Raw genomic sequence first — 25,086 nt, 5'->3', positions numbered from 1 at the left:
CCCCCGATGCACCGCATCTCTCTTCTCTCGCCGGCTGTCGTTCTTTACCCCTTTATGCGAGTTTGCACCGAAGCCTCCTTTGGGGCGGCGGCCCCTCTTTCTTCCTGTCTGGGTAGCGTGCCGGCCAACGGTGGCCGGCCTAGTATTTTAAAGTGTGGGCCTTTTCGGCCGTGGCTTCTTCTGTCTTTTCTTTGGTCTTTGCTGCCTCTCGGCCTACGTGGCCGAGTTTCCCCCGATGCACCGCATCTCTCTTCTCTCGCCGGCTGTCGTTCTTTACCCCTTTATGCGAGTTTGCACCGAAGCCTCCTTTGGGGCGGCGGCCCCTCTTTCTTCCTGTCTGGGAAGCGTGCCGGCCAACGGTGGCCGGCCTAGTATTTTAAAGTGTGGGCCTTTTTGGCCGTGGCTTTTTCTGTCTTTTCTTTGGTCTTTGCTGCCTCTCGGCCTACGTGGCCGAGTTTCCCCCGATGCACCGCATCTCTCTTCTCTCGCCGGCTGTCGTTCTTTAGCCCTTTATGCGATTTTGCACAGAAGTCTCCTTTGGGGCGGTGTCCTCTGTTTTTTTCTCTCTCCCGGGGATGCGTGCCGGCAAACTGTGGCCGGCCCGGCTTAAAGTATGGGCCTTGTCGCCTGTGGCTTTTTATTTCTTTTCTTTTGTTTTTGCTGCCTCTCGGCCTACGTGGTCGACGTGTTTCCCACTACTCACCGCTTCCCTTTCCTCTTCTCTCGCGGCTGTCGTTCTTTAGCCCTTTGAGCGAGTTTGCACCGAAGCCTCCTTTGGGGCGGCGGCCCCTCTTACTTCCTGTCTGGGAAGCGTGCCGGCCAACGGTGGCTGGCCTAGTATTTCAAAGTATGGGCCTTGTCGGCCTACGTGGTCGACGTGTTTCCCCCGATGCACCGCCTCTCTCTTCTCTCGCGGCTGTCGTTCTTTAGCCCTTTGAGCGAGTTTGCACCGAAGCCTCCTTTGGGGCGGTGGCCCCTCTTACTTCCTGTCTGGGAAGCGTGCCGGCCAACGGTGGCCGGCCTAGTATTTCAAAGTATGGGCCTTGTCGGCCTACGTGGTCGACGTGTTTCCCCCGATGCACCGCATCTCTCTTCTCTCGCGGCTGTCGTTCTTTACCCCTTTATGCGATTTTGCACAGAAGCCTCCTTTGGGGCGGCGGCCCCTCTTTCTTCCTCACAGGGAAGCGTGCCGGCCAACGATGGCCGGCCTAGTATTTCAACGTGTGGGCCTTGTCGGCCTACGTGGTCGACGTGTTTCCCACGATGCACCGCCTCTCTCTTCTCTCGCGGCTGTCGTTCTTTACCCCTTTGTGCAATCTTGCACAGAAGCCTTCTTTGGGGCGGCGGCCCCTCTTTCTTCCTGTCAGGGAAGCGTGCCGGCCAACGGTGGCCGGCCTAGTATTTCAGTGTGTGGGCCTTGCCGGATGTGGCTTTTTCTTTCTTTTCTTTTCTTTTCATGAAATCAGCGGGGAGGATGGGCGGGTTGTGTTTCCACAGAACACCACTCAAAGAAACAGTTACAGGTATCCAATACTGTTCTAAATTGCTCGACAACAAAATGATAGAATCATAGAAACATGGCACCAAACATCATAGAATCATAAAGCTAGTAGAGACCATCCAGTCCAACGCCATTCTGCCATGCAAAAACAATATACAGTAGAGTCTCACTTATCCAACACTCGCTTATCCAATGTTCTGGATTATCCAACGCATTTTTGTAGTCAATGTTTTCAATACATCATGATATTTGGGGGTTAATTTGTAAATACAGTAATTACTACGTAATATTACTGCGTATTGAACTACCTTTTCTGTCAAATTTGCTGTTAAACATGATGTTTTGGTGCTTAATTTGTAAAATAACCTAATTTGATGTTCAATAGGCTTTTCCTTAATGTCTCCTTATCATCCAACATATTTGCTTATCCAACGTTCTGCTGGCCCGTTTATGTTGGATAAGTGAGACTCTACTGTATCCAGAAATATCTGATGCTGTAACCGATATATCATTTACCGTCCCGGAATACTAGCCAGATGGCCCATGAATGGTCTCAAAAGTCATTGAAATATCTATTGTGTATGTTATTTTTACTCCTTTATCTAGCGTACTAAGCAACCGCATTTTCTCCTTCATGGTGCTTCTGTGGAAATCGCACATATGGGGGATTAGCAAGCTACTCACCGGAGGTGGTGGGTCATGCCACGCACGAGAAGAGAACTGCTCTCCCAAACGCCGCGTCATGATGTCAAGTTTGTAGTGTGAGGCGAAGGTGAATGATGATGACCACGTCGCCGGCCTACAAATATCCTCAAGGGGGACACCTTTGAGAAAGGCTTGGGATGCCGCTACGGCTCTTGTGGAATGCGCCGTCACCCTTTGTGGAGGTTCTTGGCCCGCAAGTCTGTAGCCTTTCCACATATTCTCCACATTGTATGTGTATGAGCCCCAATGGCGAAGTGTGTTAAAGCATTGAGCTGCTGAACTTGCAGACCGAAAAGTCCCAGGTTCAAATCCCGGGAGCAGAGTGAGCGCCCGCTGTTAGCTCCAGCTTCTGCCAACCTAGCAGCTTGAAAACATGCCAATGTGAGTAGATGAATAGGTACCGCTGTGGCGGGAAGGTAATGGCACTCCATGTAGTCATGCCGGCCACATGACCTTGGAGGTGTCTATGGACAACACTGGCTCTTGGGCTTAGAAATGGAGGTGAGCACAACCCCCAGAGTCAGACATGACTGAACTTAACGTCAAGGGATACCTTTACACACACACATATGCAGGGACTACACCAATTTAACAAAGTTTCAGCCACAAAAACAAAGTTTCTGAAGTAGAGCAATGACTTTCACAGTAAAGACAACCCAATTTAACAGGAAATAAGACTTTCAAACCAGGAACAGATTTCTGCAATTATTAAAAAATGGTTTATTATAAAAGCTATGAAAATTTGCCAAAAATCAGAGGATAAGGGAAACGTTCCACATTTTGGTGAGCTATCAGAGTTAAATGTGTTCTACCACTGTACCAAGTTTGAAGAAGATCACTCAAAAAATGAGGGCGGGAGAGCCCCCTAAGTCCCCCCCCCTTCGGGCTGTTTTTGGGCCACCGCGCATGCGCGTCCGCCATTAACGAATTAATTTCGAAAATAACGAATTTTCGTTAATTTCAAAAAATTTTGGGGGCCAAATTCGTTATTAGCAACAAAAACGAAAAACTGCCCCCTCTAGTTTTGAAACGAGTTTAGAATCAAATTTTTCATGGATCGATCAAGCCTAGTGGATACACATTATTTTAACACAATTCCATTTCAAAGGTGTGCAAAGAAACCAATTAAACTAGTGGGGAAAGGAAAGGAAGTTTGAGAGGAAACTTCCTCATGGAATAATTAACCCATTTGTGCCTGGTTTCAGTAGTCAGTTCAGGATAACTGGATACTGAGCCGAAATAGCAGTCACTTGTTTCAGTTTCCCATTTAATTAATTATTATTAATAATAATAATTTTATTTTCTACCTGCCTCTCCTCATGGCTTGAGGCGGGTCACAGCACAGTCAGAACACACAAACATTCCAAATAGTTTGTAATCACACATATTAAAATGTAGTTCTATAAAAGATAAATATTAAAACATATTACTGTAAAATACATATTACATAAATACACAGGGCAGAGATTTAAACACAGGACATGAGTTTAAAATTAATGCACTTCTCTATATTTAAAAAATGTTATGTGAAAGATAAGCTGAAGAAAGAAAGTAGAAGTGTCTGTCTAGCTTGTCTCAAAGCTTACAAACTTCTTTGCCAGTATCCTGCTCTCAGTACTGTTCTGTCTCCATACTAATTAAATAAAAGCAAATAAAAGCCAAAGTATGAGACCTAACAATAGCATGACTTTTTTTTGTTCTCACACACCTTTGCTTGCTACCTTTAGTCAGAATATACTGAATTCCAGACTCATGACATTAATTTAAAGCCAGAACCCAGGCTAATAAGGTGAATTATGCCTAGGGAGAAAGAGATGGGAAGATATGGAGCTTCTTCATCTGACGTTACATAGCTATGTAGCCGTGTATCAGCAGCCCTCTAAACTGGCCGGTTCTACCTTTCCCAGACATCACTGACAAAGATGTAAGACCCCTAATGGGATTGTGGCCTTGGTTTATGGCTAGAATTCACAGAATATCCCCATCCAGTATAATTACACTTATTATCTGGGCAATTCTGGGATCTTAGCTGAAAAACATCCCCAAGTTCTGCTCCTTAAATGTGCTGTTAGATTAATTTTTCACTATAACAAAACTAGAGTCTTTACATATCAGGCAGAAAACACTTTAATACCAATCAATTAACAGATAACTATTAGGATTACAAGGCAGAAGGGTTATGACACATAAGAAGACCACCCTTGTCCCCATTTTCCAAGTGGTGTGTTTTGATCCAGGGTCTTGATCTAATTTTCTGGGACCTTCCATTTTTTGGAAGGATATATATGCTATTTTCCGGGATGGCAGCAGGAGTTTTATCACCAATCCGGCCATAGGCAGCCATGGGGAGGCTTCATGGGCACCCCTTTTTGTAATTTTTAAGGCTATGGGGATAAAAGTGGCTACACTAGGAGGACACATTTACCACTGCAAGCCCCTCAAGATTCATAATGTTGAATCATCCTGCCATTTTTAGTGATTTTTTAAGATTTCATGAAATAAAATGTCCTTACAAAAACCACAAAGTTCCTCCTCCTATCCCCTGGAATGATTCCACAGGGAGGAAGAGCAGCAAGGCAGAGTGTGTGTGAGAGAGAGTGAGTCAAAGAGGTGAATTGGATGAACAACAAACAACTTCCAAGGACCTTTAAAAAATAAGTGTTTGGGGTGGGGAAGGCTGCTGGACTGGTGCAGTGGGCCAGGTAGAGAAGCCAAGCCACCCACAGTGCTCACACTGTGTGTCTCTCTCTCTCACACACACAAGCCAAATGAACTGGGGCAGCAGCAGGAATACACAATGGAACAGAACAGGTAGAGCAGGGAATGATAGTCAAAGAGGTAAAGGCAAAAGAAAGGGGGGTTTTTTTGGGTAATCTTTTAAAAAGAATTTCCTGCCAACCTAGCAGTTTGAAAACATGCAAATGTTAGTAGATAAATAGGTATCGCTCCAGCGGGAAGATAACAGCGCTCCATGCAGTCATGCCGGCCACATGACCTTGGAGGTGTCTACGGACAATGCTGGCTCTTCGGCTTAGAAATGGAGATGACTGGACTGGTCACGACTGGACTTAATGTCAGGGAAAAACCTTTTCCTTTACCTAAAAAAGAATTGGGAAAAGGAAGGTGCAGGTAGAGCAGGGAACAAGAGTCAAAGAGCTGAAGAAGAACAAAGGGGTTGTTTTTGTAATATTTAAATTGGGAGGAGGAAGGTACAGGTAGAGCAGGGAAAGAAAGTCAAAGAATTGAAGGGGAAAAGAGGGTTTTTGGGTAATTTAAAAAAAATTAGGGCAAAGGAAGATACAGATTGAGCACAGCAGAGTACAAGCAGCAAGATAGATAGGGCTGGGGAAGGATGGAAAAGAAATTGAAAGAAATTATCCCATGAAGATTCAAGGGAGTTGGGCTTTACCACTCCCAAATGCAAAGTTAAGCCTTCAAAGATACAACCAAAAAAAGCCCTTTTAAAACACACCCCTCCCCCAACAACGCGCCCACACTGAACACCTTAGTGAAATAGGGAGGGAAAGGAAGACTGAAATAATGGCAAAGAGCAATCCAAAGCAGCTAAGGCAATGAAAATGAGTGCAAGCTTAGCAAATAGCAGCAAAGCAGAGAGAGCAGAAGAGCACTGGACCAAGCCATCTCTCTTCTTACACAGCCAGGATGCGACTGGAAAATGGTGGAGCGCTCCCTGGTATTTATAAACCTAGCTTGGAAAGAAGACACATGAGACAGTTCCTTCTTGCAATTGGCTCAGACAGTAGGGGCCACAGGAAACCCCGTGCACGAGGGCTGCTGCTCTGCACACTATGTGGTTGCCTTTGGAAATTCGAATACAAGTGAAATTATCCGAAGTCCAGCACCACATTATTTGTGGCTGAAAAAAACCCCCACTCATGCCACCCATGTCATTACATCTAAAACGGTAAATGAAAACAACAAATCAGACTAATCCTGTTTTAGAAAACGAATACATGCACAGCCCTAGTATTCTGCTAATGGAGAGACACACTATTAACTGGAAGCACCAACAATTTAAAGAGGAAAATTTACACAAGATCATCACCTCTGTTAGGGAGGATTTTAAATACAGAACACTTTATTATAATGTATAAGTGGATATGCACAAAATATAAAGCACATGAAATAGAATGAATTGGCATGCATTCCCTTATTCTGCTATTTAAAATTTATCAGAAGAACATTCAGACATACACTCTCTCCCATAATTTCAGTTTTTAGAACCATAAAGAAATACACCCATTAAACACAAGCCTGTAAGAGGCTGCTTCACTTGTTGTAACAACACTTTTCTCACCAAAATGTTCACTGGATACACAGAAAAATAACAACTTGATGACTTGATTCAGAAATGTCTGGTTTATTTGAATATTATGATGTTTCTTTAGGATGCTCTGGTTAAACAGTGTGGTTCAATTGTGTATATTTACTTAATATAAGACAGGATTTTCTGCAGCCGTAATTTATTTGCCAATCAACTCCCCTTGAGAGCTAGTGACATGTCCATTCAAAGAGGCAATGTGTTGACATGTCTGAGATGCCTTTAGAGGGGAAAATGATCTCATAGCTCAAAGATTACATAACTTTCCCAATTTGTGACATTTCAATGGAAACAGTTCACATGATCATCTCTGATAAAGTACTGAGTGATGGATGCAGAATTATGAATCAACCAGACCTTTTTGGTGGGAAGAAAAGGGACACAAGTGGAACATTGAGGGTCTTTTCAGGAAAGCTTGAGATCCATGTTTCAGAACAAATTCATCTCATCCACATTCCATGGGTTAATGTGCATGTCAGAATGCCATTACAAACTGGATTTTTTCCATGTTGTTCTTAAATGCTTCCAGTGGGAAGAAGTGGGACAAGAATTGATTTTTGATGTTCACATTGCTCCTTTTAAAAATATTATGGGGAATGATGGAAGATCTACCCACCCTCAAAATCAATTCCATTTTGAGTGTGTGCATGTAAATGGGGAGGGGTTGGAGAAACAATAGGGCTTTGTATCTTCTTGCAGCACATGCAGTCAATCAACAAAGAAAGCAAGGAACTTTTAATGGCAGTCCTTGGACCACCTCATAACAATATATGTTACATATTTAAATCAGTACATATTTTTTAAAAATAAAAAGGCAATGGGATGTATTTCGGAAATAACACATGCAAAAGTGACACAAATTGGAAAAGGGGGTTCATTCCTCTCTCTTTGGGGCCATAGAATGTAGCTGAATGCAGTTCAAACTGCTTTATAGGGTTTTACACTGACCATAGAATACAGTTCAAACTGCATTATTTGGCAGTGTAGGCCCAGCTTTAGAGGCACCCTAAAATCTCAACTTCAAAGGAGCCATCCAAGGTACTGAACTCTATTTTTTAAACAGATCAAGCACTTTGGACCACTTCTTCAAAAACTGGACTAAAAGCCAATAGGCTTCCTTGCCCCACTGACATGGCACCACCAGTCATTTCCCTTAGGTTCTCCTTTTTCCCAGATAGAGCTTTCCTTCCCACTCCAAACCTTCTCAAAATAAGACCTGTTTATTGCTTGTAGTAATCTCAGTTGAATAGCTAGAGAGTATTTTCGTGCCACGTTCCTGGGTGATTTCTAAGATCACCAGTGAGGGTCTTGTGACTGTTCTCTATCTGCACAGGCAGAGCTGTCAGTCTGTCACTCTGTCAGGACCTAAGATGTAGCTAAGAAGGCCTTTGAAGTGACACTGAGATTTTCCCGCAGGCTATAGGAATATGCTTTCAGTGTAGCTGACTTTACAAACTTGTTTCACCTCTTGCCCTCGAACATATCCTAGCTGGCTGACCTTAGCCTGCATGTGGTTTCCAATTATCAAGGTTTCCTTGCTCTTCTTTTTCAATATTGATGTTATAGTGGAGACATCTGGCAAATATTAATGATAGAATACAAGGTTTCCATATAAGAATCTTAAAATACCCATTGAAAAAATGAGATAAGCATGCAAATGACTTTAAGAATATGGCTGAGTAGAAAGCATGAGTGGTTTTTGCAAAAATGAATCATTAGAAGATTTGGAGTAGGAATTGTTTCAATCAGAAATGCTTACGTATTCAGAAAGTGCTTTGTTCACTCTTGTATTAGTTTTATTTTATTACTATACTGTCCTCCCTATTAGAGGGTGGATATATCCACCCTCTTTAACCTCTGGCTGCCTTTGGAATAAAAAATAATATTTTCACGTTTAAAGGGTTTATAAAGGAAATGTTTATCCCTCTTCTCAGGATAAATACAAATATGAAAATTGATGTGGGTGAACATTTAGTGTAGACTCATGGGATAAAAGGATATTCACGCAAATAGGAAAGCAAATTTAAAATATTAGAGGAACACTGCAATGGGATCAATTCCATTAGGTTGTCCACAGAATCTTTTTAGCACCCGTAACATTTATAAATAGAATACACACACACACACACACACTGGCTGAAAGCACACATTGCCTGCACAGTATAAAAGCAATGACTCCCCTCTCACCACTCCAAGGACCTACAATTTTGTTGAAACAGTCCCCAGAATCTGAGGATGGTAAAGAACAAGGAGGCCAGAGAAATATTAGGCTAGGACCTATAGGGAAACACAAATCAATGACATCTTGTGCTGGGATCTGCTGTGTTCTCACTGTAGTTCTCAAATTGTGAGCCATGATCATTTGGGGGATGCCATAGTTGTTCAAGAGAGGTGGTGGATCTACGAAAGTTTTCAAATCGTAAATTATTATTTACCACTTTTTGAAAGCAATTTCTCAAGAAATTCATTTGCTGAGGCCTTGCCATATCATTCATTGTGATATCATTTAATGCTACACAACTGCCAATAAAAGTTGTCACATCATTGCCGATTGCTCTCGGGCACTGGCAGCCAATAGCATCTCATCTCTGCATTGTTTAATGTATGAACAAAAATACACACAATAAAGAAATGAAATATTTTTGTTCATATATTATGATGTAACTACTTGTGGGGGGAGGGGGTTCCTGACATCTATGTAGATACAAGGAGGGTCACAATGGTAAAAAAATAATAATAAAAAATAGAGGCCCAATGTCTTATCAGATAATGCTCCAGGTCTGCATCTGGAGCATTGTCAGCTACTTTTCTAATCTTCTGTGCTCTCTAACAGCCACAGAATTGCCATGGGGGTGGGAGGTGCTATCATAGCCAAGAGGCCAGGCTATAGCACAGCTGGTTAATTGTCAGCTGCAATAGATCGGAAAGTGGTAAGTTTAAAGCCCAAGTTGGATTGAGCACCTGACTCTTAAGCCTAGCTTACTTTCCAACTTAGCAGTTCAAAAACAGCTGAGCTGTGAGTAGAGAAATTTGGCACCACTTAAAAAGTGGGGAGGTATTTTACGACACCATAAAAATGCTGGCAATCAAAGAACGAGGAAATACTACAACCAAGAAGAGCTTGGCATCATAGTGGATGAAGCAACAGCCGGAACTGAGCATAACCTCCAGGCGGCGAAGTTGGAAAATACCAAAATACCTGTTTGTCTCTGTCTGTTTTGTATGTCTAAAAACAGTATTGAATGTTTGCCGTCTATGTGTGCATTGTGATCTGCTCTGAATCCCCTCCGAGGTGAGAAGGGCAGAATATAAATACTGCAAATAAATTCTGTAAATAAATAAATTGTTTAATCTGGAAAGAGTCTTTGGTTATTGTGAAGAGTAGAAAAGAATACTAAACAACAACAAACATATGCAGGTGTAAGCTGGACTCACCTGCCTATGTCACTAAATGGATGCCAAGCTACTGCTATCTTAAATAAGTAGGTTTGATTCTGAATTGTTGATATACATGCTTCACCATCTAGTAATTATTTAACATTTGGATATAAGAGAGAAGCACCACTGAAGGTCATCTTCTGTCTCACAGAAAGAGCTGGTATAGATGAGTGAACATGGCACAAATAATACTTCATGTAGAAAAAGTAAATTATAAAATACTAAAGATTTGTAGCTGGTCTTTCCTGGTTGCAAGAGACAGCAGGCCAAGTGAGGGAAAGGAAACCGCATATGAGCATAGCCATGGAATAGTGCCGGGGAGCAAAGAGAATGAGAAGAGCAAGTGGACAGGCAGTGTCAGATGAAATTACAGGTCAATTATAAGATCAGCCATGGCAAAAGTGACTGGAAATAGAGACCTGAAGTGATCAATGCCTAGAACAGAAAGAGGATGAGGAGCAGTAGCTCCATCTTCATGGCCTAGATGAGTAGTTCTCCCAATCCTTGGGCAACTCCTTTGCCTTTGAGAGCAGCTCCCAAACATTTACTGATTAACCTAGATTGAGAGTTATGTGATATGTATGGGTCAAAAGCGGAATGGGCAAACTTCGGCCTTCCAGATGTTTTGGACTTCAACTCCCACAATTTGCCCATGCCTGGTCAAAATTGATGTTTAACCAGTAACTCAATGGAGGCAGAAGCTGGCTGTAAGTATCAGTGAATATCTGTTCTTATCCTCTCCACACAAAGATTTGAGGGACTAAGTGATTTTCCAGGGATTGAAAAAAATATTCACTAAGATCTGGATTCATTCTCAATGACTTTGTTTGGGGCAGGTGGTGGACAAGGAGAGATGAAAAGTCCTTAGCCTTGCAGTGGAAGGGTTTTAATGCTACAGGGAAGCTATCCAGTTGAGTTATATGCAATTGTGAAGCAGGTGAACCAAAAATATGAGAAGAAATCTATTAAAATAAAATACTTTTTTTTAAAACCCCAGAAGATGCAAGCAGAGTGACATGTATTCTACAGAAAGCCTTGTGGCACCCTGAGCACTGGAATTAAGGTAGATGGTACAGCAACCTTACATTAATTGACTTGTGGTGTATATTCTGTCCTCATAAGAATTTCAATATGCTTCATTTATTTTGCTGCATGGCTTGTAGAGCTACCCCTGAATATGTTGGGGGTTGGGGTCATTTTTAGCATTGTCATTAGGGTTAAATCATTAAAGTTTAATGCATACATTAACCTTTAATGTAGAATTCTTGTATTTCCTGAGTCAAAAAATCTCTTCATGGAAGAAATGTTGATTTCCCTTGAATGGGACCAACCAGAGCACATCACATCTGCTTCACTGCATCACAAGTTACTAAAAAACACGGCATATTGTTTTGCCTTGTTTGTTAACATAAGCTGGAACCAGTATCTCAATGGCAAAAGTAATAGACTTATTATTACATTTTTAAAGAATCCTGGCTGGTCCCTCCCGCTTCCCAGGGAAGAAACAAATTTGCAACACATAGGGTTAAAATCTGGGGAAACTTATTAATTGTTCAGATGACAATGCTATAGAAGGGCTATATTTCAATTCAACAACATCTGGAGGGCCACACTTCCTTCCTGGCTGTAGAGTGGGTGAGACTCCCGGTTTGTCTTCATCCTGGTTCTGCCACTGATCTTATTTGAATGTTATAATCCCCAGACTACAACTGTGTGGTTACATTTGCTGTTCTTGCATGTAAGTTTGGAGATATAACTAATTAATTTTTTTATGACAGAAGGACCCAAGGGTTTCTGGTAAGACTCAAGACTTATTGTGCTAGGCTGTAGTGTGTGTGTGTGTGTGTGTATCCATGTGATAAGAGACAGGCTGTTCCCACCCCAGGGATTTTGTGTGAATGACGCACTACTCATTTTTGCTCTCACTGATAGTACATTTTGAGTTGAAGTCCCTCCTGGGGCCCTTTCATACCCCAGAATTGTAGCATTATGATTTCACTTTAACCATTAAGGTTCTCTCCATTGAAATCCAGAGATTTGTAATCTAGGGAGATATGTAGAAATTTCAGCCAGAAAGCTCTAAATACAGACTCCAAGATAGGATGGGACCATTGCAGTTAAAATAGTAAATGGATTCTGATGACAGTCTTCATAACCACATGCTGAGGACAATTCAAATATCCAGGTAGTGGTAGTTGTCTGTTTTTCTCTGTACATGTGTGTGTGCATAGAGAGCTTTCAGAACAATATGTTATAGTGGAGAAAATCTACCAATTCCCTCTCTCCCAGCAACTGTGAAAATTTTAGCTAAGCTCAGAGGGAACAAGGGATCTCAGGTGGGTGGCAGAAAGGGTCATCATCCCCGCTAATGAAAAAGTCCCAGTGTTCTAACACTGAGAGTCCCAATTCTAGTACATGCTGCCTTATATTAAATTAGGTACACATGTGATAATGGCCTGAATTTTCCCCTTCCCTAGCTGTTTGACAAGCTTGATCCTTCTGAACTGCCAGGACAGGGCCTTTCTAGCCAAGATAAGTCGGGGGGGGGGGGGGAGGATATGAATTTTCTCTCCTAGGAACCTACTGGAGGAGCAATCTCCCTTTAAACCAAATTTCTTCCCTGGTACTGTTAAACATAAACAAATCACTGTTTTCATAATAGAAGTGGACTTCACTCACTTCCAGATTTTTTGTGGATGGCCTCTTGAATTTTTGGTAGTCAGTGTGACTTCAGGGCCCTAGAGCCAGAATGTTAGCCTCAAAACTAGCCATAGTTGCCTAATCTTGTTCTAATTGGAATCTCATGTGCAGAGCAGCTTGTATCACAACAAGTAAAGATGCCACATTTAATGATGAACTAGTCAGAACTAATAGCACAGGCCAATGGAAGATAAAGGATTCACCAAATAAAGGGCCCGTCAAGATGAACTGCATAAGGGAAGATAGCAAGTGCTGGCAAAGTAAAAATAAAGACATGCATTGTGCCAATGCAAATAGAAAAGTTGCCCCTAGTGTCTCATCTGGGCTAATTTCACAAGGACACAGGATCACATAGGAAATTCTAGATTAAAGAATTCTGCAAGAATGAGCATGGATGCATGAGCATGGTAAAACAGTTAAATGTTTTTGTGTATCCTACATCTATTTGTCTGTTACTTTATTGATCTCAATTGTAGAGATCAATTGTCTCTGTGAATTTGGATGTCAACGTGACCTGATCTGCACCCTCTTAACCAAACTGTTGCTTGGAATGTAATTATCTTGCAAACGTCAGTCAAAATATGTTTGAAAATCTGGGTTTTATTTTTTAACAATATGCTTGAAAATGCATAATTTAGATACAATACTTTTTGGGATGCCCATTTTGAACAAAAAGTGTTCAAGACTATGAATTCACATTATTTTTAATGCAAAAAAGGGATCATTATGAATTTATAAATAAAATAACAGAAAATTAACACAAAGTGGAAATATTTAATCCTGTTTGATTATCTCCCTCAATGTTTACAGTGTTCCCTCACTACCCGCAATAAGTGAAAATTCACGAAGTAGGGGCACTATATTTATTTTAATATTTATACATTATTTTAGTTGTTATACACTGTTTTAAGTCCTTATCAACCAATCGTGTGTTGATAAATCGCCTCCTTATCCTCCCCTTGCCGCTTGGGCTCCTTTTATCTCCCTTTAGCGTCTCCTTCCTTAGGCTGTAAATTGTATTTTTTTATTATTTATAATAAGTCTTTTAGAATTTATTGAAAAAACGCAAAACAGTGAATCCGCAAAAAGCGAACCGCAAAGTAGTGAGAGATCACTGTAATTGCATTTTGAGCTAGTTCAGAATTCTTTCAGGGATCTCTGTGAAAAAGAAATATTCTGGTTTCTTTTGTTTGGTTTCCTTGGTAGTTCTAATACAGCTTTCTCCATTTGCGTGTTCTCCAGATGTGTTGGCCTCCAACTAAGCCCCCCTTTCCCCACTCAATTGCCATGGGCATCATTTGCAGCCCCCATGATCATGCCACTGGCTTATTTAAGGGGATGACATTGCGTCTTGTATGTTCTGTCACTTTCTTATTCATCCTCAACCATCTGTTTTGTCAGCTCTCTTCTTCCTATGACTAAGAACATTTCATACTCAAATTATCCATCACATTTAATGCTGTTAACTTTTCAACACAGACTGCGCAAACCATAGAAAAGCAGTGACAATTGCACACACACAGACCAACCTTCTGTGATCTCTGGCATCACAACAACAACTTGTAATGATATTTCTCCCTCCAGCTCACATCACCTCAACCATGTGATTGCTTAAAACTTCTTAGGTTACAAATGACAAGTCTGATTTACAGGTGAAACAAATCCCTATTGTCTCTTCTCTTCTCCAGCTCTGTGCCTTGGAAGCCTGGCAAATGGGATTGATTTGTTTCTACTCTGTAGGCAGGATAAGAGGAGGGAGTTTTAATTATTTCAGACAAGTGCCAATTGACTTTCAGTGCAAGGTGTAAATGGATTCTGAACTGGCTGATGGGCTGATCTACATGTTCAGCAAAATCACACATCTAAGCCCTCAAAACATACCTTTTTCAGGTAAGAAATCACATCTTTGATTCTCCAGTGCACAACAAGCAAGCAAAACAGTGAACGGTTGCTCTTTGCATAGGGCAGACTGTACCTCTGTGTTGGACTTGTCCCTGGAAAAACTGAATGTAAGTCTCACTTTTGTTGTAGGCATTCAAGCCCATAGCCAGGGTGTGTATGGGATGGGATACAAGTTCAACCCCAAATCCCTGAAAAAAATCAGGTTAAAAAAGACCTGGTTTACTCATTAATTTCAACTGCTTAACCAAATCTCCATACTAAGTCTATGAGAAGCAAAAATTATAGTTTCTCCAGAACTGCAAGCACTATCTCAGTGGTGATGAACCTATGCTGAGCCCTCTCTTGGGGCACATGAGCCATCACCTGCCCTTGCTTGCCTGCTTGCTTGTACCCCCCCTCCATATGCTTGCTTGCCCATTTGCCCTAGTTCTTGCTTGCTCACCCGCTTGCTCACTCGGTTGTCCCCACTTGTCCTCCTACCAGCTGCTCGTTCACTCATTTGCCTGTCCCCTTTGCTTGCAAACCTCCCCAACACCAACACCACCCCGCTCACCACCTAACCCCCTCCCCCTGGTTTGGACATTCTGTCTTTAAAAGGTTCACTATCACTGCACTATCTCAATCAAACTTCAATAATATATTCACACTTTCATTGCCTACCTTTCTGCCAAATTACATTGCAATAGCAGACGAAGTGGGAATAGCCACTTCATGTTTAATCAACATTTCTGACGTGAAGATGATGTAACCACCAAAACTGACATCATAATCGGACTCCCTAGGTTAAACTCCATAAAAAAACCTTACGTTTAAATACAATGTATGATGTTTAAAGGTATATAACAACTATGATAATTTGTGCTTGTTTTAGAAGTTAATACTTTAATTTACCCTAAACCATCAAGTATTTTTGAATAACTAGGTACCACATTATAGGTATTTTATGTAGTTTCTAAAAATGTAATAATATGTGTTTGTCATAGATAGTGACATTTAGATAGTCTAATTTAAAATGAAAATAGATGTATAAGAGATCTTTTTGACCCAAGTATCTTACAATCACAGGACCACAGAACTGAAGAAAGTACACAGACAGAATCTGGGTCCCCATCAATAGAATCAAATAGGTTCATTGCTGTGTTAATGGCAAATGGCTTCCTAGTGCCTTCTTAACACCCACAGGTACAGAGCAGCGAAGCAGGGGATGTACATGCCAGGCTGTGTTTGCTCTCATGGCACAGCCAGGAGACACATAGGGAGTATTGGAAGCTTAAAGTTGAGAAGAAAATCCTAGATTTTCACTTAGTAGTAATTTCTTTTTCCATCAAGCCAATTTACTCTGTTGTCATGCTCAGAAATACCCATTTGAGATATTCTGAAATTCAAGGAAGAGCTGATGTCTACTTTGTCATTCCCAGAAATGGTGTCCTTCTAATCAGTTTTGACACCTGCACTGCCACTGAATTTAGTGCCAACAACCTAGAGGATAGTGCTCCTAGAAACATCCAAGATGCCTACTTCTCTTTTAAGACCAAGGCAAATGATTTACATCTTGTTTAAAAGGGGGTAAAAGAGATTTAGATACATTCAGAGTGTGATTTGCTTACTTCTTTAACCAAATTTCAGAAATATGCAATATGCAATGGGTGCAACTCACAGCAGCTCCAATGCAGTAGCAGCTGGCTCTTGGCTCCCTTAGTATGGTCTTAGTAAGACAAAATATCAATTACAATTTTATTAAGTTATTGAAGTCTTCGGATAGCACACAAAATTCAACTATATACGAAAAGAGAAAATTTTGGACCAGAGTATTGTTGGTGTAATTGTACTGGTGGAAGGAAAACAACTTTCACTGAGGCCCCATCTACACTGCCATATAATACAGTTTCAGAATGTGGTTTAACTGCATTGAACTTGATTATATGAGTCTATACTGCTCATTTAATGCAGTTTTAAACTACTTTTGAAGAAAGTGGTTTTGCAGATGATTGAATTCTAAATCTTGAAACAGTTTGAGGCCCAGATGGTGTTTGCACAAACTGCAGAGCATTGATGCATATTAAGGGTTATCCTTTGTGTGCTTTTGGGGGAGCTTGTTTTTTGGCCAGCATGTTATGAAGCTAGCTTTGAATTGCATTAAATGGTCAGTGTAAATGGAGACCACAAGGCAGTAAGCGGAATCTGGGAAATGTAATTTAGGAAGGCAAATGTGGCAAAGAATTCAAAAGGCTCCGCCCGAAACTACATTCCTAGAATTCTGCTTGTTTCCTACATTAAAGCCTCAATATGACTGTGGTCTCTGTCTCTTTCTCTCTGAGTCAGACATGTGCCAGAAGGGGTTCTTCCTTGCCCAGCCAGGCAACCCTCCCACCGCCTGCCCCGGGGCCCCCTTGCCACCTCTTTTTGGGGAAAGAATGGGGCTTCTCTCTCCATTCCAGCCTCACCATCATCCTCAGAGCCCTTTTGGGGAAGAAGCAGTACCCGCAACTGAGACCTGGAGCCATTTACAAGACTTACATAACTCTTCTGAAAGTTATAGGTCAGTGTTTTGAATCTTAGTTTTTTGGTGTGGCAGCCACCCATGTTTCTTAATATCTAGTCATATGTATTAATCTTACAAAATATATACAACAAACGAGGCACAAGCAGAATTTTGCACAGCCCTACTGCCTATATATAATGGATGGCAATGTTTCTGGTGTATACCAACAGGATTCTAACTTTGATAGTTTTCTCCTTGCATTAATTTTACAGTTATTGTAAAAAAGGGTGTCTGTCCTTAAATTGTCCTCACCATTTTGGAGCAGTTAGAACATATGCTGACATAAACGGTCTGGAGTACAGATTAATCAACAGCTGTGAGTGTGAATAGGAGTGTCGGGGTGGAATTTCATGTAGCAGCTTGGTAGAGGCAAGATTTTTTTCTTTCTAACCTGGATCTTCTCCATTAAAAAAGTGAATTTTGTTATATTATGAGAGTATTTTGTATCTTCTGACCAAGTAACAGTTGCTTTCATAGGGATTTGGTTTTAGTTATTCATCCACTGTTGCTAACAACAGACTTATTTACACAATCATTTAGTCTGCATCTGAAGAACAATCCTTTAAAGCCAATCTGTGTATAGAATAATCTCACATGATAGCCCTGTTGAGAATCCTGAAGTGGTATGTGCCACTTCAGACTCAAAGAAGGGAATTAAGTACTTGAACATTTCCTGTGTCAACACACATTCTTCCTCTATGTTCAGAATTAGGAGATGGAAATTGATACAATGGAAAAACACTTCTCTGTGACCTGCTACATTTTTAAGTGCAAAGAATAGTTTTCTTTTTAGAGGGAGGATACTTAGGACCGTCTCCCACCCCACCCCGTTTTAAAACATTTCCAATTCTTTGAGGGTACTATTTATGACAGAGCTCTTCCCACAATGCAGGGGAACTTTCTATCAGCTCCCTCAGGATTTGTTAGGAAAACATCATAAACAGTCATAAAAAGGGAAGAGGGAGAAGATGGCTGAATATCATCTTCTGGACTCAGGAACTGAGAAAACACCCAAAAACACATGGGATAGGAGCTGTCAAATTTGCCTGGGTTGAATTGTTTCAGTGATGGGGAGTAATAGGTGTTCCTGTAGACGCTCCTCTACCAAGCATTGCCATTTCTCTCCCAAAATCCAGCTTCATGAGCCTGGCATATTAATTTTTTAAAATAAGTGTAATCATTCAAAATACCAAAATTTCAAAATATCTGTGTCTTTTCTGTCTGTACTGCTCACTTTTTAAATCTCGGACTTCTGCAATGGAGAATACTGAGATCAGAGAAAGGAGGCAAGCAATGTGTGTGCCATAGATGTGGGCAAAACGTCAGGAGAGAATACTTCTAGAACATGGCCATACAGCCCGGAAAACATACAACAACCCTGTGATCCTGACCATGAAAGCCTTTGACAACACAATGTGTGGAAAGAAAATTCCTATAAATCCTGTACTGCAAGAGTTTGCTTTCCATAATTCTTCTAATATTAGATAGCTTTACTATACTCAGGAACTGAAGTTTTGTCTCTTTTGTAGTAAGCCTATACTTTTTTGTGCATTCTCTTATTTCAATCCCCAGAGTGCTGTCTCTTTAGTTGTTCCTTCACACTGCTTTTTCTCATCTCTTCCCCCATGTAAATGCAGGTCGGAGATGCAGTAACTGGCCATCTTTTTCTGAGTTCTTTAAGCTTCACAAATAAGTTCCCCACATCACAGTCCTTTTGTCTGAGGAGTTGGGAGGCGTAATTGAAAAATAAAACGAAAGAGGGAGCAATGAGGTTTGATCAATTTTTCTACCTAAAGAAATGCTTTATGATGCAAGAGACACCCCAGCAAAGCCTGGTCTCCCACCTCTGAGCCATACAAGGGCACAACTGTAATGGGTGAATTCCATTGGGTTGCTGCAAACACAGCACAAGAAACACTCCAAAGGAGCCTCCTGCTTTCCTTACTTGGCTCCCTCCCTCCATCTCTTTCTCTCATTCAGAGATCTGAATTCCAAGAGGAATTCCAATAAATCAGTGCCTTCCTTCTCCCTCAGAGCAGCAGGACGGGAGGGAGGGAAAAGCCCCCAGAGTTCCCCTGCCCCAAGGGTTTCTTTTAAAAAATGGGAGTAGGCAGGAAGTACATTCGCTGGTATGCTAAATCTGAAAGTGGATTATTTTAAAAGAAAGGGCAAGAAAGAACAACATGTGTTCAGGAATGACAAACAGAACTATGTGCTTTGCAGCATTACATGACCCCCCCCCCCCAAAATGGGATAAGTTCCTTAAACACACATGCCCCAGCAGCACTTGGAAGTGAAACAATCCAAACAGTACTATTCAATGTGATTATCTTGAACACGTAGCTTAGCTTTGATTAAGCATAAGTGACACATTAGTAGTTAGAATTTCCTACAGAAAACTACCTGTGACTAACCAGGTAGTTTTGCTGCAAGGAGTTCAAAGTGACTTATGTAGTCCTTTTTTCCATTTTTATCTTCACACCAAACTTCTGTGAGAGTGACTCAAGTTAACTTACTGGATTTGAATGTGTAACCAGTACCTCACATTGGCACCTGAGCATATACGATTTAATATTTTGATTCTGGAGTCCATAGGTATTATCTCAAGATAGTAATCCTTTAAATTTAATTTTGTGAGCAGTCATCTGACAACTTGATTGTGAGAAGTTTGCTAATGTTATACTTTCTGATTCTGCTGCTGCTGCTGACAACAATGACTTTATTCATTTATTTTCCACCCTTTCCTCAGTACTGGCTGAAGACAGGTTACAAATTACCAAAAGCAGTAGAGATTAAAAACAGATAAAGCATTATGACACTAAAAAGAAACAAATAATCTACAGTTTTGAATACTTTCAAATTAAAGGACGCAGTATAATAATTTTGACAAAGGAGTACAACATTAAAAAATCTTCAAAGATAACTCCTAAAAGCCTGATTGAATAGGAATTATTCCATTTATTTTCAAAAGAAAAGCAAGAAGGGAGTTACCCTAGTTTCCTTGGGAGGGAGCTCCAAAGTCCTGGGAGCAATCACTGACAAGGCCCTTGGCCCCACCAAATGGGCCTGAAAAGATAGTGGAATATCAGGAAGGGTCTTTCCTGAAGATCTTACAGCTTAGGAAGGTAAGGCCCTTCAAATTACCTGGACCTGAGCCACAAGCAACACTTTGAATTGATCCAGAAACTGCTCTCCTGCTTCTTTGTGCTCTTCAGGTGCATCTACATTGTAGAATTCACGTAGTTCAACACAACGTTAACCACCATAGCTGAATGCTAAGGAATCCTCAGATTTGTAGTTTGCAAGGCACCAGCAGCAGTCTTCACCAGAAAATACTAAAGTTCTTCTAAAACTACAACTCCCAGGATTCCATAACATTGAGCCATGGCAATTAAAGTGGTGTTTGGGGAGAGATGGCAACTCTGGTGATAAATGAAATGAGAGCTGTGCTTTAGCAAGTGCTGGGGTTTGGGCTTATCGGAGTCAAGAGAGGAAAGAAAGACATCTATTTAAGAGACGGGAAGAGAGGGAGGGAGGGGGAATAGTGGGAAGGGAACAAGACTCTGCTCTAATGGATGTCTACATATTTAACATTCTTTACCTACAACCAACCAGGTACTCATCACAGCTGCTTGCAGATCCATCATTGCAAGGGATATGTTCAATATTGTCTGCCTTGCCTAATAGCCTCTGTTCAAGGGCCCAGGCAAGGGGTCCTGCAGGCGGAGTGCCCTGCTGTGCCAACCAGCAGTCTTTCAATCTCCTAGGAAATGGGCTGCATTGATAAATAGGCAATGTGCTTTCTTTACCGTCAGTGCATGTAAAGCTGAGCCACTCAGATGTTCTCAGTCAACAGGAGCTGAAGGGCAGCAGCCATAACATCAGTGCAAATTGCTTTTAAGTTTTTATCAAATCTGAAAAAAAAGCCTGATTATCACAGGCATCTTTGCATTCAAGTTCTCTCTGGGTGCACAATTGCAAAAAGAAAAAAAGTGGAACTTTATCTCATAGATTTAACTCCAAAACTGAGGAAGATGTTACCGGGTGGGGGACAAATGGCATCTTGGAACACAAGCTGAATATTGGGGCTCAATTACACTTCAATATTCTTCCAGATCAACTGAATATTGTGGCTTAGTCCATGTACCCAAAATCTATTATTTTTTAGTCACCCAGACCATCACGTTTGCTGTAAACACACTGGGTTTTCAAAGTATTCAATTTTTTAATAAATTGGTAATTACAATTCTCCCTAACTTTTCTTCCAAAAAGCACTTTTATGCCCACAATCATAACATTTCTTCAATCCTTCATGGACCCCCTGTGACTACATTGTAAACCTCTTGCCCCAGGGTCCCTGAATCCCCATGATGAGATTTCACTGCTCTAGAGGGTTCCCCAATTTTTTAAAGCCAAGAACCAGTTCACGGTCCCTCTGACTGTTGGTGGTGGTGGTGGTGGGAACTGGATTGTTCCTATACACACATCTTATTTGAATTGCAAAAAAAATCATGAAATAATACAATATTTAAAATTAAGAACAATTTTAATCAATATAAACTTACCAGTATTTTAATGGGGAGTATAGGCCTGATTTTAGCTGATGAGATACTCAAGTTAATTAGGATTGTCATTGTTGTGTGTCTTTAAGTCTTTTCAGGCACAGAGTTGTCTTGTCAAGATTTTTCAAATGGGATTTGCCCTTGTCTTCATTTGAGGCTGAGAGAGTGTGACTTGTCTAAAGTCACTCAGTGGATTCAGAGCCGTAGCCCAAGGTTCAAACCACTAAACTACATTTTCTGAATGCTGAATTCCTTCCCTCTGTTTTCTACTTACCATTCTTTCTTCTTTTTCTCTCTCCCTCCTTCCCTCTCTTTTTCCTTCCTTCCTTTCTTTCTCTCCTCCACCTGCCTGCCTCCTTTCCTGTTCTCCCCTCTCATTCCCTTTTTTCCTTTTCTCTCCTCTTCCTACATTCCTTCCCTCCCTCCCTCCCTTCTTTTTCCTTCCTTCCACTGTGGCGGGTGCTTGTTGGGTGGTGAGTGGGAGTGTGTGGGAGTAGTGCTGGTGCTTGTGGAATGGTGTGCAAGTGTGTGGTTGCAGTGTAGGTGCTTGAGGGGTGGTATGGAAGCTTGTGGGGGCACCATGGGAGCATGTGGGATGGTGGTGGTGACAATGGCAGCCATAGTGGCAGCAGTGGGGGCCGGACAAAAGACCTTGAAATGCCAGATCCAGCCCACAGGCCATAGTTTAAAGACCCCTGGTATAGATTAAAGAAAGGCATTATTGTGAAGTTCTATGATTTTATCAATTTCAATAGACTTTCCACTAATGTAGGTTACATTTTGTCCTCCATTCCATCATTGTGCCCATATTTAATGTGACCAATTCATCACCTGGTTGCCACCTTTCCTAATGTTTAGCTGGGTGGTTCTCAGCAGAAAAAAACCCAGCCTTTCACCCAAATGACGCTTGATTCCTTAACTGCTTGGGAGATCCTTGCAGCGCTTATGCTTTACTGATAGAGTCTTGGGATCCCATAGCCACTTTCATAGCAAGATGAGATCACAGAATTGAAATTTATGGGGAACATATGAAGCATGGTAATGCTAGATTGTAAAGCCATCCCTAAGTTTTGCAAGGGGAATATACACTCCTTTCCTGGCACATATCAGAAAAAGCTGATTCTCAGAAGCTGATGGAATAAAGATTTTCTGTTAGAGGTTTTCTGTTATAAACCTCTAAGGTAGCTAACAAACTAATTAAAACAGACAATACAGTACAATAGTATTTTTCGAAATCTTGTGCATTAAAAAGAGAGCAACTGAAATAGTTACATTAAAAGAATAATTTCATCAGATCAACTGCCTGATACATGAGAAAATAACAGTGCTGTTCTAAGTATGCTTACTGGAAAATAAATGCCCTTGAGCCAAACAATATGAAAGCATCAATTCCTAAAGATTACCTCAAGGTGACTCCAGCTGGGTTTCTCCTGCCTTTGAAGGTTAGGCAATTGGTGACCAAGAAGAGGTCTCTTTTGTAGTGGCATCTTATGGATGGAAATCCTCCTTGTATCATTTGACCCACTGGCTCACAGATATTGATGGGGGTTTTGTGTGTGTGTGTGTGTGTCAGGTGTGAGCGAACTGGCCACCTGCCCAGGGAACGCCTGGATGTTTTGATGTTTTTACCATCCTTGTGGGAGGCTTTTCTCATGTCCCCGCATGGAGCTGGAGCTGATAGAGGGAGCTCATCCGTGCTTTCCCCGGGTTGGATTTGAACTGGCAACCTTCAGGTTAGCAATTCAACCTTGAAGTCATCAGTCCTACCAGCACAAGGGTTTAACCCACTGTGCCACCAAGAAGGATATAGAATCATGCAGCAAATGCACTTGGAATGCTTGATGGAAGATCTTGGTCAAGTTCTCCAATCTGGCAATCAGAAGGCCTATTGAGGCAGACACCAGGACTGAAGTTAGTAAAAATGGCTGAGAGGCCAAGGGGAATTACCAGAGGCATTATCTTCTTATCTTGTGGAACACAGAGGATGTGAGGGAGAAAACTGGAGAGGAAGACGAAAGTGTGACTTGGAATTCAGTAACAAAGAATTTGCCCTTTGATTTGTCTGCCTATTGTTTTTCCATGAGATGGATTATGAAAACTTTATCAAAATGGATTATGAGCAAGAAGAACACATATCTGGAACAGTTTTCAATGGTATACCTTCTGGTTTTATAATCCAAAAATGCTACAAGTGTAATATGTTCAATAACTGTTCAATAAGTAGCAATGCATGTCAAAGAACAGGCCACACAGAGAACAAGTGTATATCAGATGGTTAGAAATCTGCTCACCCCCATTAAAAAAGGGAAAACTAAAAGGTGGATTGGCTGTCCCCAACTATGAGGCAGCCTCAGGCTGCAAAATTCTTAAACGGTATCTGATAGAGTTATTACACGGTAGGGAAAGCAAAGTGTTGGCAGCATCCTTAAACAGGGTGCTTTTTTTTTTCTAGCACTGATAAAGCAAAAAAGCCTGGACTGATATCATGTTCAGAGAAAGACAGATTGCAGCTGCTTCACTTGCTTCGATTACACAAGCTATGCTATTTGCATACAGAAAAGTCAATAACTTTCCTTTGGCTTCTGTTGTGACTTGTTTTTTTCTCAACAATAAATAACTAATCAGCACCCATGGTCAATGCACAAGTGAAGCTACCTTTTTAAAGATCTAGAGACACTTAAAAAAAAAAACCCAACCAGTGCTTCTTGAAGACCAGTGTGTTCCCAAATAAAAAATTCAAATCCTCTAAAGCAGCGTTTTTCCAAACTCTGCTCCTCCAGATGTTTTTGGATTTCTGCTCCCACAATTCCTAACAGCTGATAGGCTGGCTGGGATTTCTGAGAGTTGAACTTCAAAACACCTGGAGGAGCAGAGTTTGAGAAATACTGCTGTAAAGGAAAGACTATGTAGGAATCTGAACAATAAAGCAGTGATGTATAAAAGGAAAATATACAACTAACCAGTGCACATAGTACACACTGCTTTAACACACATGGTTGCTTTCCTCATGCATGTATACATGCTTTGTTGCTTAGAATTACATTCCATAAAGCCAATACAGTGTGGCTGAGACTTAGACATTTGACAGCAAAAGAGTGTTATCCATGATTTTTAACACAATTTTCTCTGGAATGAATGATATTTTAAAAATTAACAAGGTGAGGTGGGGAACACACTAGAGGACTTAAACAGAGTGTGACAAGGCCTGCAGAATGCAGCCTACACTCTTTTTTGTTTTAACTGGACCTATGGAGCGTCACATTTTGAGCACTTTAAAACACGTGAGCTGGTCATCAAAATCATAATTAATACATTTCTGAAATGATGTAATCCAAAATGGCACCATGACTCAAACCTGATTTCCTTTTATGTTAACTCCCAAGTCATGGTTTTG

The 25,086-nt window shown here is 41.1% G+C and overlaps 1 long non-coding RNA gene across 1 annotated transcript in view; it reads left to right on the top strand.

Moving 5' to 3' along the window:
- The window catches only part of LOC103280448 (uncharacterized), a 200,854-nt gene that overhangs the window by 27,069 nt on the left and 148,699 nt on the right, over window positions 1–25,086 (top strand). The gene's annotated exons all lie outside the window — the stretch shown is intronic.

This window comes from Anolis carolinensis, chromosome 5 (assembly GCF_035594765.1).
Source record: "Anolis carolinensis isolate JA03-04 chromosome 5, rAnoCar3.1.pri, whole genome shotgun sequence".
Lineage (NCBI taxonomy): Eukaryota > Metazoa > Chordata > Lepidosauria > Squamata > Dactyloidae > Anolis > Anolis carolinensis.
Note: the sequence above shows the minus strand (reverse complement) of the source record. Positions and strands in the feature narration are given on the sequence as shown.